Below are 18,515 nucleotides of genomic sequence, written 5' to 3' on the forward strand. Positions count from 1 at the left end.
GTCATGGCAGATGCCGTCTTTGTTCTGCTTGATGGTATTACTTTTCAGAACAGGATATCACTTCCTCTTCTAAATCTCAAGTATTCCTGCTCTGGATCCCATGGCACTTCTCGGACCACGCCTTTTGAGAGAGAGGGTCTCTGTGCAGATTACAGTCTCCAAATGCTTCTTCGCAACCTTAATCTGTGCTCATTAAGCAAACACCTGCAAAGAGGGCAGCTGTTTACCTTTGGTCTAACGTCCCTGAAATCCCCTGGCTGCATCATCCATTAGGATCTTCATCTGTTTAGTTTTATAGCATTAACACGGCGGTGGCGGTGCCTGCAGAACTGCTTAGCGAGTCCATGAGGAAGGAGAGAAACAGGCAGCACAACGCTAGCAGTTCTGATTGTATTGTTTAAATTTAAAGATGTTTATTTTTGTTCATCTTCTGCAAAATCCAGCTCTACTCCTCTCTCTCTCTGTCTGAAGCAGTCGTATGTTCCAGCGTGTTACGGTACCCCTGCAGAAACTGCAAGTGAGGATTGGAGGGGATTTCTGCTCTGTGGGAGGCTAAGAGAGCTTTCGGAGTAGAAATCCTTCCAACCTTGCCGCGGATCTGCCGAGCAAATCAAGGCGGCAGGCGATGCTCCGGTGCAATCCCCCATGCCGAGCTTCTGTCGTTGAGGCAGGGAGGCTGAACTAACCCCACGGATCCAAAACCAGCACCACCAGCAGCTCACCGCCCCCTCCTTCGGGTGTGCGTTTTTAAAAGCCCTGAGAAATCCGTGGAGCAGCCTTCAATAAAATCCAGATTTGTTTTGTCTGACTCTTTTTACTGGCAGTCTGCTGCATGCCATGTTCAGCCTTGAGGAGCAGTCTCTTACCTGTGAGGCCTTCAGGCTCTGAAGTGTGGAGGCTTATATCGAGCTCAGAGGCCAGCTTCTTGTTATTTTTTCGGGGGCGAGACTGTAGTCTGATCTGTTGACTCACTGGATATTATGGCGTTCAAGTTTTATCCTTAATGCTTGGACTTACATGTACGCTGCCCAGCAAAGGTGATCATTTTCCTTCCCTTTTTAAAGGCATTTTGTCTCATTACAGCTACTGACTTTTGCATATTTCATTGCAACTTGATGTGACAACACGCAATAGCTAATAACTGTAAAGTGAGGGTAAATTATAATTATTTGTGAAAATAGGATCTCTGAAAAGTGTGACATGCATTTGTATTCAGTCCCCTTTAATCCCATACCCATAAATAGAACCTTGTTCAATCAGCAAATAAAGGGAAAGCCTTAAAAAAAATGAAATTTATTGGAGCTGTACAAGAGGTATAAATAATTTTGCTAGGTATATTCATATGTTTTTGGCTCTTGCAGAAAGTGTGGTCCAACATTGTCAGGGAAGGCCTTGTGAAGAACACCTCTTTTTATCCAACCATCCATTTTCTTGGGGTCAGGAGGGTCGCTGGTGCCTATCTTCAGCTGTCAACGGGTGAGAGGCGGGGTTCAGCCTGGACAGGTCGCCTGTCCATCACAGGGCAACACAGAGACAGACAGGACAAACAACCATGCACTCACACATTCACACCTAAGGAGAATTTAGAGAGATCAATTAACCTGACAGTCATGTTTTTGGACTGTGGGAGGAAGCTGGAGTACCCAGAGAGAATCCACGCATGCACAGGGAGAACATGCTAACTCCATGCAGAAAGATCCCTGGCCGGGAATCCAACCTGGGACCTTCTTGCTGCAAGGCAACAGTGCTACCAACTGCGCCACCGTGCAGCCCATCGCCTCTCTTTATATGCTGTTAACTAGGCAGCAGTGTGGTCGACTGCCATCAGCGTGGAGGCTCTTAGTTTTCTTATTTCCTCCCTGAAAAAGCAGACAAACTCCACAGATTTTCATCTGTTTTTGCTACAAAAGAAATGTGTAATGATTGTTGTGGTTTCGTGTTGCTCCTGATGCTCTGCTGACATCCTGTTTGAGGTTGGAAAGCTGTGCTTAGTAAGCCTTTGGGTTTTGCACTTGTCTCCTATTTGATATATGTTCACTGCAAAGGACGGTGCATTTATACATGATGTGTTTGAGCACAATCTGTACACTGTGTGTGTTTATACAGCATGTTCTGTAGCTGTTTATGTGTCCAGCGTTTTTGCTGATCCCTTCATATTCCGGGCCCTGAGTTTGGGTGTCTGTTTCATCTAATTGAAGGTCAATATTTGCATGAGCATTCCTACAGACACGATTCCTGCAGAGGCTCGGGTTGGATAGGACACAGGCTGCCCCTGTGCTTTAAGAATCAGACTGGCTGTCATGTTCTGATGTAACTTCCTGATGAAAATGTTTGTGGTCAGACTGTTTTTTTTAAACAGTCTGAACTCATCTAGTGCACACGAGGCCATTAAGGTAACATTACTGGGGAATGATGAAGTTCTAAATTATACGCTTAGCAATATGATGGTTTTAAACTTTAGTGTCCAAATAGGGTATTTGACAGAAAGAAATTAAATTGGAGGAGAAACAAGACGCAGATTGCAGGAGTCAGGCAGTTAGGCCTCATGTATTGATTGCAGGAAGTGTAATAACTCGTAGCTAATCTGAGCCATCAGTTATTTTTCAAGACTGTTAATGTCAGGAGAGTAAATACACATCCAGTTCACAAGACAAGATGATACGGTGCAGTACAAGTTTCATAAGAAGGAGAATATTTTTTAGAAATCCACAGATCTCTATTTTTTTTATTTCATTTTAAAATGATCGAGTCAGTCACAAACTGTTCAATGCAGCCCAGGGTTGACTGGTCCATATATTGAGGTTCCTTATATTTGTCTGATTTAAGTTAATCCAACTGTTGAAAAACGTTTTTGAAATACTTCCGTTTTGTGTTTTTACAACAGGTTTTACAAATTTCAAACTAGGTTTTAATAATCACTGTTGAGAGTAAAATTATTCAGTTCAGTTATTTTTTGAAATTTTGAGCTCCACATGACCATTTGGCATTCCAGATTTCTTAAAACACTGTGATGGAAACGTTTAGTTTAGTAAAACTTAGGAACTAAGAAGCTGCTTACTGGCTGAAAATCTGAAATTTAAAGCTTTATTTCCATACCCAATTTTCAGTAATTTATTCAGTAATGCATAATTATCTAGACTTGGAAAATTATAAAATCAAATTCCAGACAATTCAAGACAGAAACTGGATATTCTGATCGGTCAATTTAGTTAGTCCAACTGTAAGAAGATTTCTTTGCATTGTAATTTATGTATATCTTGCCAATTTTAAACAATCAATCCTTTGCTCACACTGAATTTAGTGAACTACAAATAAGTCAGTTTTAAACCAAACCTCAATAATGCCAAAATCTAACCAAGTCTCCATGGTGGTAAAAACCAACAAGACATGAATGAAAGTAAAACCATTACTAAAGAGAAGTTACTGGGATAATTTCACCGCAGCCACTCCTAACTCAAAGTGCAGACTTTTTCTTTTTGGTTGTTGGAGTATTTTCTGTCTGAGTCAAACTTTTGCAACTGATGGATTATTGGTACTAAAGAAAGCCTTCATTTTTCTTAGAAATGTTAAAGATTTGACACATACAGTGCCTTCCTTGTACCTGAACAGCCTGGTAGCAGCCCTGCAAACACTCGACTTTAATGGAGATTTTTTATTGTTTTTTACAGATCTTAGAGATTTACAGCTAAAAATATGTTTTTATTTTGACCATCAATTCTTATTGAAGTTCTTATTCTTTAAGAACTTCAATTTTTAAATGATTTTTATTGTTCAAAAATTGTCTGACAAGAACTAAGAACTTTGCAAGCAATTTTATACATATATAAAAATTTGACATAAAAAAAATTAGAAATCCTTCACTTCAGTGATTAGTGATCTGTAGAAAATGCATATCATCTGTTAGAGACACTTTAAAATGATTTTTTATTTTATTTTAAGTGCCACAGTCTCACACATGCATACACTGTCTGCAACATGCATTTTCTGCAAACTTTTGCACCCCTATAGAAGATCCCCTCTCCTCCCCCTCCTGCCTCTTGCAAGAGCAAAACCCCCGAAGCTGCTGACACAGACTCACGGAGCGTAATTGAGAAAATAAACAGATGATGGGGATGATGGGGGGAGAGTTCGCCTCTCATCGTAGGGCTAAATGTTTATCCTCCGCTGCTAGATGTTGAAGGCAAGGTTTTCATCAGCCTTTGATTTCCAAAGATGGATAAGGTGCTGAGGATAAACTAAGAGAAGGTAAATAGTTAAGGTTTGCATGGAAACCCCCCCCCCAAAAAACATAGAATCTCAAATCTTCGGTTTTAGTTTCCTGTTAATTTTTTTTCCTTGTAGCTTTTATGTTTCCTCTAACTTTGTTTTTAAACTCCCCATGGCCATGGATGAAGCCCAAAACCTATCCACTGGATTTTCAGATTTTACTTTACTGATGAGAAAAAGGCTCCTAAAACTCAATCTGCCTGCAAGAAAATGCAGCACTTTGTTTTGACTGAACAGTAGCACAATTAAAAATCCTCTAATCAGCTTTGCTGGCAAAACGTTGAAACAGAACAATAATCGTTTTCCAGGTGGGACGACTGTGCTTCAGGACACCGGAAAGTGGCAAACTGTGAATGAATCTTCATCCCTCGATAACAACTTTCACTCCAGTAAACGTTGTGGTTAGCAGAACCTGGTGATACATTGTTATTTAAAAAAATTAAAAAATAAAAATATCTCAGAATCAAATGTTGAGATTGTGCAGTCGACGTGTATATGAATAAAAAATTCTCCACATTTAGTAGTGGTTTCAACAAGGAACCTCTGAAAACCAGAAATTTCAGAATGGATTGACGAATGAATCCATGATTGGATGAAGAGATGGATGGACATATGAATGGAAAATGAATGAATGGATTAATGGCTCGTGAATAGAAGATGTATTATAGATACATGGCTGCATGGATGTAACAACAGACCAGTAATTGCTCGTTTCTTCTTAGACCTTCTCTTGCTGTTTTCCTCTCCTCTATTGGAGTAATGTTTACTCATCTTTAACAGAACCTGCACCTATTTAAACAGAGCAGGTTTTACTGCTCTGTAACATGTCTCAGTATTAGTTGGAGACACGAGGCAGTAAAATTAAATGGAGTGGCTGAAATGAATTATGCCATTAGTTAGCCATAGCTGCTCTAACAATAGCTATGGAGAGATATTGCATGTGAAGCTTCCGGTAAGTAGCTCTTCCTCAGTCTGAGGAGTTAGATTGCTTTAATTATGTAATCCTGTCATTGTCAGCCACCTCGATCAGCAGTCAGTGTGTTTGTGTCCAGGTAGTCTGCCGCCTCCTCCCTGTTCCCTGTGTTGCACTGTCAGCACGCCACAAGGGAGAAAGGCCAGCTTAGTCACTGCATTCAGTTTTTCATCAACACTCTGCAACTTTAATATGCTTAATGGCGCTGCTGTTGTCCTCCGAGGACCCTGCCTTCGCCCTGGTGTCAGCTGATTGACAGCTCGCTGGTCCCGGGGGATGGTATAGTGGAAGGACATGCAGTGTTCTTCTCTGGCTCCGGCCAAGACGTGATTTTTCACTCTGACAACCGCAGCCACAAGGACACTACAGGCTGGTGCACACCTGGCAACGAAGTAGGCTTTTCTTTCTGTTCTCTGTTATCTGAAAGACTCCTCATTTCTTCTTTTCCATCTTCAGAGTGCCTCAGTGTGGGTATAGCTCTCATTGGGATTCTTTCTGAGCATCGTTGCATCGGGGCAGCTGCGGCGCTGGATTCCCACTCATTGCCCCTGAGTAGGGTGTCCATTACAGTGGGAGTGCCCAAATTACACAGCGGCGGGAGATGAGAGAGAGAGGAGCCCTGGTGAGAACTGTGTTGTGAGAGGACAGGAGAGTTGACGGGTGTAAAGTGGAGAAATCAATTCGCCCAAGCAAGAGAGCATGAAACACACAAAGGCATTGTTGCCTTGATGTGAAGAAGCATGTTTTCAGTATCAGCTTTATGACCAGCTTTGCAGTATGGTTGTAAATCTTGAGTTAAGTTGTTATGGTTAATGCTTCTGCAGTTTTTGTTGTTGTTGTTTTTCCTTTTTCTGTCGGTGCAAAAGCATAATGTGTCTTTGTCAGCCTGTGGGATGGATGGTCTTGTGAGAGCGAGCTGTCCCTGTTGTAACAGTATTTCTTTCATTGGCCGTAGCCTGTGTTTTCCCTCACCCGGTCCGTCATGTTATCAGCATCTCCAGAACACAAGTCAGACGTCGGTTGCTCAAGAGATGAAACCGCGGAAGCAGCGGCTCGCTTTGTTGGTATCATCAGGGTTTCACCTCATCAATCCCTGTAATGCAGTTTATTGCCTTTCTGTCTAACTTCTCTGTTATCAGATTACCCTCAGTACAGTTTTTCACTCTGAACAGAGTGCTATATTTAGTTTTGTCTCTCATTTGCCACACCTTTTATACTTTGGTTTAGCACAGGGGTCTACTGCCCTGCAACTTTTAGAACCATCCCTGCTCCTACACACTAAAATCACTAGATTACATCATCAGCACACCCTCAAGTTTGGCAAAGCTATGTAACTTTGCCAAACTTGAGGGTGAATTAATTTGATTCAGGTGTGTTTTAGCACTTTAAAAATAAAACACCAAAAAGGTTTTACTGAAAACTTTTAAAACTTTTCAAACGGAAGACACACTGATTCTCATGTCTGACTATATCAGTAAACATCGTTTTCACAGTTTTCCATTCAGGCACTCATTGACAACCTGCCAAACCACAATGAGCAACACAAAATCTGGCGGTTTTCAAGTCTTGGTCTAAGAGACCAAGACTTGACAATAAGTCAGTGTGTGTTCAGAGAATTTCTGTGTTCACAGAGTTTTGCTGCAATTACAGCAGGCGTGTACCTGCAAGCACACCCACACACACTGCACACAGCTTGTTGTTTAACTCCCCCTTTGCCGCATTTGTTCTAATACTGGCAATTTGTGACGATGTGCACAGCTGAAGGATTTGCAGTTCGTATTCAGCATCAGTAATGAGCAGGACTGAGACGCCAGATTAGATTTTTGACATATTCCAAATAGACTTTCTCCTCTTGCTTTAACTTCTCACTGGAGGGCACACCTTTCCATTTGTTTAAATTTTTACGGGTTCAGCCTTATGACTTCCTTGTCAGCTTTTCACGGTTCTCTAAATGAGTTTCTATAGCTTAGAAAAATTATTTCGAGAGTCGGGCTGTGTTAAATTAGATTTGGACAAAGTAGCTGACCTACTGAAGGTGTTGCATTTTCTGACCTCATTACTTGTAATTTTTGCATAGCCAGATCTCCTAAGGAGGAACATTAGTGGTCTGATATAAGCTATTATCCTTTCTGGGACAAGAGAAGATACACTTCTAAGAAATGGATGTACGCATGCATGCATACTGCATTGTTGCTGTAAAATGTTCAAATGTGTCAAGATTTTGTCAGCTCTAACCACAAAGAGCCTTTGTTGCTCTTTGTTATTTATTTTGGTAGTATGTTTCAGAAAGCCAGATACGGGGAAAATAGAAATGCAAAATGATATGTATTCCTGTGTGACATTATTTCATATTAATTATTGTATATCAATTTTGTTTCTGATCATTTTGTTTGGCATTTGACACCAAAATTAACTTTTTATAAGATTAGAAATGAACATGTTTTATAATGTGTGAAGGGATCTGTTTTCTCTAGAAACTGGATAAATAAAATCAACACAGAACAGCTGAGTCAAAAACTTGTTTAACCACATTCATCATCAAGGCTACTCTGCCTTGTGAAAATCTTTCCTGGAAATTATTCATTTATCACTCAGTCTAATTTGAAAGCACTCTTAACGCAAATTTTGACAAAAATACACATCCAGAGTTCTTATTGCTATATAACATTTTTACCTGTTTGAATACCCTGATTATTAATTATAGAAAAAGGGGAAACAATTTAAACAGTGACACTGCAGATGAAAGTTTGGTTATATTCTAAAGTTTTTTTTATATCTTATCTTGTCTTAAATGTAATTTCTTTTATACTTTTAAGTGTTGTTGTGGCTGGGATAGTTAATTGATTATCATTAGAAGCATTAATTATGCACCTAGTTTCTTTCACATTGCTATATTATCCAGTGACCTGCACTTCCTTAAGGGGGATTATTTCTAGAGGTAATAGAGGTATAATGAATTATATGGACATGGAAACCAGTAAAGCATGGATTACATTAAATCAGCTACTATAACTACGCAAGTTATAGGAAATCAATTTACTCGGCCACCTATCCTACATTACTGTGTTGATTCCTCTCCATATCTTTTTATTACTCTCAATATATTCTTTTCTTTCTCTTTGTCTTCTGCCTTTGTGGTTGCAGTACACTTTTCAGACAGCATCTATTTTCAGCAAACCCTTCTTTTTTTTCTGTTGTATTCAAATGATCAGGCCTGCAGGCAGGATGATGCAGCTCTCGGGATGAGTGGGATGGGAGCAGAGGAAGGAGCAGAGGGAGTGCCTGTGGTTCGGGGAGGTTTTATTTCTCCTAAATCAGATCTTTTCAAGGCGATTACAACTGGACAAAGGCATGCCACAATTCCTAATATAGGTCAAATGACCTTTTGTGCTTGATAACCAAGAGCACAGTTTATCATTTTACATTATGGTTTTGGTGGCCAGCATATAATCCCCTGGAGACTGTGTTTAAAACACTGTGATTTTTTATCACCCTCTCTAACTGTCTGCATTTGCCGTGACAATAATTCTTGTTAACATCTTTAAATAAGTCAGCATAGTTAAGTGTGGTCCTGTCTCTTGGTCGAGTAAAACTTCGCCTCCCGGAGACAAATGGAGCAGTTGTTGACACATTTTTGTAAGTCTGCTAACTCGAAGTGAGCCAGTTGGTTGCAGTAGCTTGGGCCATATTTTAGTTACAGTCCCGGCACACTGGGGTTTTCCATGCTTTTACTAGAGGCATGAAAAGTTAGGCAGTCACAAATAATCTCCACTCTACTGTCTTGTGTGATGCAATTCAAGCAGACTTGAGTCGTGGTGCAAAAACAGGGGGGTTTATGTCTGGCTATCACTAAAATTGTGTTATTATAAGCAGACAGCAAAATTTGGCTCTTGTAACATCATAAACCTTGTGTTTACAGTACAATAAAACTGTCTCTGCAAGTGAAAACTGTTGATGTAAAAATAAGGTGACCACAGCTAGAACAGTGTGATTATTTAAGACCTATAAGTATCTATTAGCTACCCACCTTCTATTATATTGGGTCATCACAGAGTCCTGCAAATTCAGTTTTAAAATCTACATATACATATAAAATCTACATGCAGTAAAATAGCATGTAGTAATCACCAAATAGCACCAGACTATTTGGTGATTACTACATGCCAAATAGCACAAGGCTATTTGGTGATTCACCCACCAAATAGCCTAGAAAATTCCCTTTATTGGCTTCAAGTTAGAAGCCTTGCAGCTTATGCTGGTTCGAATCCCAGCATATGGTTTTGCACGGAGTTTTGCAGTACCTGTTTTTCTTGACAGCGACAAATATTTCTTCCCAACCAGAGTTTCTGCAGCACAGTCCTACTATGCTTTCCCAACAAGCTTTCAAAAGCTGTAATGTTCTGTCGATATGACACCTTAACCAAAGTTTCAACCATCACTTGTTTCTAAATATTATGTCTTCAGTAAATTTACATCATCCTTTGGCTGGAATATTTCTGTTTTGATCTGTTTGCTAAAGCCCTTGGCTAACATTATCATTAGCCTCTGTTTTGATATCACTTGTTGATAATTTAGCTTATTACATATTTTAGTATGACTTTGCAGTAGTGCCCGAAGTCGGTCCTCGAGGGCCGGCATCCTGCATGTTTTAGTTCTCTCCCTGGTTTAACTCACCTGGATCAAATGGCTGCTTGGTTGATTGCTTAACCTACCATGCTTAGTCTACATCACCCAGAATGCCTTCCGGTTCTGGATTGGTGTTCAGTGAAATGATCAACATTCTTTGAAACAGATTTTCTATTAATATTGATCACCTGTTGGTCACAATAGACATTATTGTTGTTTTACTGCCCCGCCCTGTGAACCTAGCAATTCTGTACATTTGTACAGAATTGTATTATTATGGTGCAGTTTGTTTTTATTTTGACAACTGTGTATAAATGAACTGCAAAATGCTGTTTTAGAGCTGCTTTCCTAAAGTGCCAAGGCACACACGTTTCAAATGGCACAAGTGAGAGCCATTACATAGATCATGAGATTTTATTAGTGAAGCTTTTCTGTCTTGTCTCAAGAGTTTCTCTTGTACATATGCAGACAGTTTGTTTTTCCTCTTGTGTTGCTACTTTTTCTCACACTCCTCCTTTCTCTTTGTATTCACATTCACCTCCACTTCCAGTCAAGTGAAGGCATAAACAAAACAGCAAGTGCTGTGTGTATTTATGAATCGGCTTCGGAAAGAGAGCTGACGAGGCATTGATGCTCCAGGAGAGTCTCTGCTGACAGGCCGCTAATGCGGCAGGGCACCAAGCACAACAGGGAGCGGGGGCTTGACGTGGAGGAGGCAGAGTAAACTTTAAATGTACGCCATTTAATTTGAGTTGTTTGTTACTGCAGGTAGCAATTACTTGGACCAGTCCAGTTTTGAGTAAACTCTGCAATCAGAAGGAGGCCGTGTTGATATGTTCTGTGGGCTCGGTCGTCGTATTTGAACGCTCTCAGGCCAGGCTTTCACCTGTCGACTCACCGTTGCATCTGTGTTTGTCCAGGCAGCAGTTCAAGCAGCGACAGCTTGAATTAACATCGCGGCAGGTTACTGAGATGAGGCAATAAGTCATGGCGCCGGGTTCCTGTATGAAGCCTGAAGGGTGAACCTGTTGTGGCTTTTACGCAGAACAGCTGCAAGAAAAGAGGAACTATCGCTGGTTTTCCCATCACGTGGGAGGAATCCACAAGGGTGACTTCACAGAAAAACGATAGCTTCAGCAAAAATGAAAATAACTGTGCAAAAGTGATAGCTGTTATAAAACAAAGACGGGAGTCCACTGACCAGCATGAGAAGGCAGGGTTTCAATTACGGAGAATCCTTTGTTATTTGTTACCTGTTTGCAACAGCCTGCATGAAAACTTAATTCATACACCGTGTTCCAAATTATTATGCAAGTGATATTTTCCCAGATTTTCTTAAATGGTCAATGCAAATGATGGTCAGTATAATTTTCAAGTCATGAACTATTACAGTATAAATCAAATTTTACTGAACAAAGCTCCCCATGAGAACAGTATTTTTTTTTCAAAAATAAAAAACTCAAAATGCACTGTTCCAGATTATTATGCACAGCAGATTTTCTAAACATTTTATGGATTATAAAGAACTGCAAACAGTCATTCTTTGAATGTGCAGCATTAAGTGGTCACATGTACTAAAATCAAAAGCTATTTCAATCAAAAACATCTTAACAGACCGAGTTACATGTTAACATAGAACCTTCTTTGATATCACCTGCACAATTCTTGCTTCCATTGAACTTGTGAGTTTGTGAAAAGTTTCTGCTTGAATTTCTTTGCAGGATGTCAGAAAACCTTCCCAGAGCTGCTAGTTTGATATGAACTGCATTCCACCCTCAGATCTTCTGCTTGAGGAAACTCCAAAGGTTCTCAATAGGTCAGAGGAGGATGGTGACCACACCATGAGTTTCTCCCCTTTTATGCCCATAGCAGCCAATGACACAGTGGTATTCCTTGCAGCATTCATTGTCATGCATGAAGATGATTTTGCTACTGAAGGCACGGCTCTTCTTTTTGAACCATGAAAGAAAGTGATCAGTCAGAAAGTCCATGTACTTTGCTGAGGTCATTTTCACACCTTCAGGGACTCTGAAGGAGCCGACCAATGATTCTCTCCCCATGATTTCGGCCCAAAAAATGACTCCACCACCTCCTTGCTGACGTCACAGCCATGTTGGGACGGGGTGGATATCCACCACCAATCCACTACTGCGTCCATCTGGACCATCCAGCAGTCATCAGTGAACAAGTCTGTTTGAAAATGAATCTTCATGTACGGCTGGGTCCACTGCGACCGTTCTGCTTGTGAGCTCTGGTTAGTGGTGGCTGAATAGTAGGTTGATGCACCGCAAGCCTCTGGAGGATCTTCCACTTTGAGGTTCCAGAGGCACCAGCAGCTTCAAATAACTGTTTGCTGCTTTGTAAGGGCATTTTAACAGCTGCTCTCTTAATTCAATGAATTTGTCTAACAGAAACCTTCCTCATTCTGCCTTTATCTGTACAAACCCATCTTTGTTCTGAATCAGCTACAAATCTCTTCATAGTACGATGATAACGCTTCAGTTTCCGTTAAATATTAATGTTTTCATACCTTGTCATACGGCACTACACGATCGTCAGCAGAGAGATCCTTTCTCTTCCCCATATTGCTTGAAACCTGTGGCCTGCTTAATAATCTGGAACATCCTTCTTAAGTAGATTTCCTTTAATTGAGCTCACCAGACAAACTAATCAACCCAGCTCTCTGAAATTAAATTTAGTAATTCATAGAGCCCTGACACCCAATACCATCTATAAATTTAATAGCACAACAAAAAATGTAATCTTTATGACACTTAAATCCAATTTGCATAATAATTTGGAACGCGGTGTAGTGAAAGATTGAATGATATTGAATATTTTCAAAATATAGCTCATGCCAACAGAGCTTTTGTATCTTTCCATATTTATTCAGTGAAGTGAATGCACTTCTCTCATCACGGTGTTGCAGCAAGCACATTCTTTTGTTCGCACCGTGACAGAGGAAAAGCTAAATACAAAGCAGCCGACTGTGAACGACGTGTACAGTAAGCTGCGTGGGAGAGCGTGCTATGTGGTCTCGACGTCCACGCATCAGTGAAATCTGTGAGCACAAGGAGGACAGCTTCTGAAAATGTGAAAATGTCAGTTCCTCTTTCTATAATTATCCACACCCTCTACCCCCCTTGTGCTTTGTCACTCTTTTATTTCATTTGCATACCTCTCGTGCCGAGTATCGAACCAAAAGGGGATCAAGTGTCTCTGACAGGAATCTCTGTTTTAACTTTTCCTTCTTTCTTTAATTTGGCCTCTTAAAGTTCAAAGTTGACACTCCAAAATTCTCCATTTAGACGTAGTTAAATCCATCTGTGCAATTCTTAAATGTAGACTTAAGCAAAGATATGGCAAAAATGCCTCCAATATTGTTTAAGTATAAAGGTTATTGGAGTTTCATGCAATTTACAGGGTGAAAGTCCAAAAATATGTCATGTGCACGGTGTCACATCTTTCACTAATTCATAGCTGCATTGAAATAATGAAAATCAACAGCTTCAGAATTACACAACTGTTTGTGAAATGCCTCAATGCTTCTGCTGCTGATTATGGTTCTGTATGTAAAAGTGAAAACAATAGAGATTAAAGTCTGTAAAATATGCCTTAATGATTTTTGTTAGAAGACAAAAAGGACAGACGATGGAGTAAATGTACATTTCCTTGAGGAGTGAGCAGACTTGGGGGTCTAACATCCTGTTCCCAAATGATTGTCAGCTGCTTTTCTCCAAGTTTAGAGTTTTCTTATTTTTAGGGCTGTTGTGTTTTTTCTTCCTTTTTTGGTAAATACAAACAGGTATAATACTGCCGAGCCTCGTACGCACTGGGTAGGGTCGCTCTTTAAATGGATCTCATTTCTATCATAACACCACAGTCTTATGAAGAGAATGGGTCAGTTTATTGGAAAACCACACGTCTGAAATAATCCAGCCTTCGGACAGAGAGAGTTCTTTCTGAATGCTGACATATTTTCCCACTTCACTGCCACTGTCTGCAATTTACAGGGTGAAAGTCCAAAAATATGTCATGTGCACGGTTGTCTGTAAATGCGTAAACCACTCATTTGGTCCAAATTATAGTCTGCGGCTGCTCCAAAACAGCACAAAGTTTCTTATAAAGCATGATGTTTGCATTTTAGGTGTTCCTTCTATCTACATTATAACATGTGTGGAGAAGTAATGAAATTTCCTCATGTGACTGTGCCACATAGGGGAGTCCTTGTTTCCATTTACTGTAAAGGCTAACAGCTTTGCATATACTGTAAGTCTGAACTGCTCTATGCTTATAGAATAATGTACTCAGTATTTTCACACCTTCACAATCACTGCACCTCCTATTTTGAACATCACTTCCCCTGTTAAAGATGCTCCATTCCAGGAGATATCCAAGTCCGATATCAGAATTTAAATATCTGCTGAACCTTTCCTGTCTGGAACGTTTTCTTTGAGACATTTATTTTTCTTTGCTGCTTTTAGTGAAAAGCAAGAAAGGGTTTCTTTCTTTTAGTGAAAGAAACCCACACATGTAGTACCTGCTAAACAGCATCTGTTTGTGCTCATAATATTAATATTTTAAAATAATAGTAGCGTTTAATGTCCTTGTGGAATTAATATTTTTGAATTAAACATGGCATTTACGAGAATAACCCTTTTAGGTTACAAAAAAATGTGTAACAGAGATGCTAAATCTGTTGGTGAGATTAAGGGACTTCTACTTTTTAATAACTAAAGTATCTGCTATCAACTTTGTAGTTTAATGGGAATGTAAATGTTGGCTAACCTCGTTGCTGTCACCCTCAAAACGTTTACATGTTAGGAGTTAAAAAGGGTCTAAAAAGTCGGCACATGCAGATTGCTCCTCTGTAACATTTTTTTCTGCCATGAATTGATGATCATGAATGAGTAAAGATGTATGACACTGAAAACCAAACAGCTCAATAAAATATTTGTTTTTGATTTTAAGAAGGTGAGGCTATAAAATGTTTGTGCAAGACACACAAACTTTTAAAGTATAATTGAAAAGTGTAACACAGACCAGCACTGCATCAAAGATTATGATCAATGATCAAAACTAAATCTTTGCAACCACATTTCCTTACAGCAAACTATGTATAGAAGACAGAAAATTAAATTAAATTGCTGGTTGTCAAAGTGGTATGAAGCATACAACTGGTGGGTACGAATTGGCTGGCGGTTATTACTAAACATCTTGCGGTAGACGGGAATATTTTCTACCCAAAAATGTTGGGTTGACTAAAACTGCAAAAGTGTGATGACACGGTGATGGGTGGGAATCAGCACCACCCATTCTCAAAACATTTGTTTATATACATTTTATGTGCAACGCTGACAGACTGAAATTTTCCAGGTAAAATCAGCTTTAATATAAACCTGATATCAGATCGAAGAGCCACGTTGGTATCGGAGCCGTTATCGTTATTGAACCGTATCGGTACCATTTCCGGTTGTTGTAGAGCTTTTGGGCAACTCACAACTATATCAGATGTCCAGGCTTGGCCTCAGTATTCTTAACGTCTGTGCTGAGCAACTTCCCTGTCAATCAGCGCCACAGTGGCAGTTCTGTTCCCCCTCTCCCGACATCTACCCGTCAGAAACCCTCGGTCTGAGGAACAGTGGACAAAGGGATGACGGATGGGTGAAGGTCCCTGACAGGGAAGTACGGCATGGAAGGTGTGTGCTGTAAAGGGTGACAATGGGCACATTCAGGCAGACACAATACAGCGCCTGGGCCTGCAAAGCCGGCAGCATCAGGCCGGCACAACCCCATCTACAGCCGTCAGCTGCACTGAGCCGGGGGTAATCACCAGGTTCTGAACAACACTCCTATTGACTGTGGCAAAATAAAGCAGAGGGAAACACAAAGCACAGATAAGAATAGAAGACGCATGTAGTTAATACAAGAATCACTCGGGGAAGGGGTGAAGGAAGCACGAAAATGGGACGTTTGAAAGCAAACGAGCAGGCGGACGGGCATGAAGAAAGACACAATTAGAGCAGGAGAGGATCGTCGCCTCCTCCTGACTCATCCCCATCTCCTGGCCGTGAGTCCCACACGGCCACCACGTGTTGCCGGCCTGCATGGATTCATGCTCCCCTCTGCCTGCCTTCTGATCAGCGGCCCAGCCATCCGCTCATCTCGAGTGCCTGCTCGACGCTGTGCTGAGCGTGTTTATTTTAGACCGTGTGACTCACACTTCCTGCGCTCTCTGCCAGTGAGGCAAATCTCTATGGAACCGCAGGACCTCCGCTCATTCTCAATTCTCCCTCTCTTTCTCTTTCTGTTTCCCTCGCTCTCCCCGCTCGCTCTGCGTGGCGACGCAGAGCTGGTAGGCCCGGCCCGGGGGCTCCTGTGTAATCGTCTGAACCGATCCCGCTCTGGAATTCATTTACAGATGCGGCGCGCTGGATGAGACCGGGAGCCCTCTTTGCACGCATGATGAATGCTTTGTCACTCTTGAAGGAGGCTCCAGAGTTTTTCTTTCGTTTCACTGACAGAGTAGGACGAGTTTGCTGAAAGGGAGGTGACGATGACTCGCAAGAAAGCGCCTTCCTCGTCGTGTGTTGCAGGGGAAAACCCCGTGCGAGAACCTGTTCGTAATCTTGTCTGTTAGCAGCAGCGTGCCACAGCTGTGAAATGTGTTTGTAGACGATCCTGCCCCGTGTGAGTGCTAATGGTGAATGATAATAGTACTGCAGTAATTTAGAAATGAGGGGATTTTTTTTTCTCTCAGACCCTCGGCAACACTCTCACACGAAGCTTCTTCTTCTTGCTGAGACATCTTCCTCCTCCCTGCATATTTATATAGTAGAAACATTCATTCAGTGTCTTCCTCTCTCCGTCTTTCTCCATCACTCCTTTTTTTCTCCTCTCTCTCCTCTCTCAGCAACACACCCACTCAAGCAGTCATATCCGCTCGCACTCTCTGGCTCTCCCTGCTTGTCTCACAGTGCCTGTGAAGCGTCTCTGAGGGGGAAGACCGGTCTGCTCTGTCAGGTAATCTAAACTCTCTGTCTCACTCTGCACCCCTCTCATTCTATTTCTTTTTTTTTTTTTTTCATATTTGTATAATTCATCTTGAAACGGCAACTGCTCATATTTTCCCAAAGAAAAAAAATGGGGAGTAGAAATTTGTAGGTTTATACAAAAGTTGATTAGGATAATTCAGAGTTTCAGCAGTGATCTCAGTGCAGCTTTTCATAAAGGAGTCACCAGGTTACTGTTTCTGCTGGGTATGGGTGCAAATTCATAGCCTGCTATAATTTTAGGGGAAGTTCCAGAACTATGCATGAGTTATGCGATTGATTTGTGTGTTTCTCTATTGTTTTTAATCCTCAGAGCAAAGGTTTGCTTTAATATTGATTGAGAATATAACATTGATGGGGGGCAGTTTGGAGTTGGGAAGTGGAAGGTGAAGAGATGTCAACCAAAAGACGTGTGCTGATGTCTGTATGTGGATCCAGGGCCACTGGGGTTGAGCAAATGGACTAACCAAGTCTGACTTTTAACGCCTTTAGTTAGTGGAAAATAATTTGGCCAGGAAAGTTTTTGGCCAGCCTTAAAAAAAGATGTCCATAGACATGTAGTGTTTGGAAGATGGCACTTTAATTTTTATTTTCTTTGCAACTTTCCTCAATTATGTTTTAAGGCAACCGCATCCGCAAATAAGAGGACGGAGAACCTACCACTTTTATTTTTGTGTGTATGTCAACAAAGTGGCGATGGAGAGCCTCTCATGTTTTTACCCACGCTCCGCTCCTTCCCGAATGAAACCTGTTTACCTGCAACTGCACAGAGTTGTGTTATTAGTCAGAGCGAGCCCGGCGACGGTTGAGAGGTGCCAGTCTTATCGGAGCTCTGCAAAATCCCTCTCTATGTCCTCTGGCCTCAGAGGCACAGCAAACACAGCGCGATCCCAGACTAGAGCCGAGCGGCTGTGAGCGAGGGCTCTGGTATGTGGGGTTTGTCAGACACAGTGATAACCCTGGGTGGGTGTGAGTCTTGGTGTTTGGGGTTTTCTGGCCTGGTTTTGTTTCTGTGGAACCGTTTGGGTTTCAGTGTCTGGGTTTGACTGAGAGCTCTGTGCAGAGTGGGTGTGATTTAACTTTCCGACTGCCTTTCAGCCTGTGAATGCTGCAGAGCAACCTGTACAGTATTGAGCACTGTACTGCTTACTTGGCACTGTGGTTCTGTCGTTGCTCAGAGGGAGAGGCCAAAGTCAGGGGTCATGCCAGCTTGCTGTCGCACGCCGAGGCAAAGCGGTTCCCCACCTTACTTCCTGCTGCCAGTGTGCGTCTGTAGTCAGAGAGGATGCTGGGAGATAAATTTAGACCTCCAGCTCCCTCTCCATCTGCCCGTTGCTTCAGAGTAGGAATGGTTTCCATGGGAACTTGCAGCAGGCTACCGCCAGTAGGAGAGGAAGAGAAGCAGAGTGTGTTTGTGCAGCTTGTTTATTTTGCTGATTTATTAAAAAAAATAATAAACAACACAAAAACGTTTTAGTTTCAAATTTATTGATCAAACCTTTAAATTAAATATGCAACAACAGGCCCACCAGAAACACAGCTCTGACTTCCTCTTGATTGGATATTTTAATCGATCAAATAATTAAAAAAAAAAAAAA

The 18,515-nt window shown here is 41.3% G+C and overlaps 1 protein-coding gene across 2 annotated transcripts in view; it reads left to right on the plus strand.

Annotated features, from left to right (window-relative positions):
• Positions 1 to 18,515, plus strand: part of hivep3b (HIVEP zinc finger 3b) — a 49,281-nt gene that overhangs the window by 7,749 nt on the left and 23,017 nt on the right. Inside the window, exon 2 of one of the 2 annotated variants that reach the window (XM_032558017.1) lies at positions 16,779 to 16,888. The exons of the other annotated variant lie outside the window; for it this stretch is intronic. The gene's annotated coding sequence lies outside the window, so the exon portion shown is untranslated. The remainder of the gene's footprint in view (positions 1 to 16,778; positions 16,889 to 18,515) is intronic. 2 annotated transcript variants of the gene reach the window in all.

This window comes from Xiphophorus hellerii, chromosome 3 (assembly GCF_003331165.1).
Source record: "Xiphophorus hellerii strain 12219 chromosome 3, Xiphophorus_hellerii-4.1, whole genome shotgun sequence".
Lineage (NCBI taxonomy): Eukaryota > Metazoa > Chordata > Actinopteri > Cyprinodontiformes > Poeciliidae > Xiphophorus > Xiphophorus hellerii.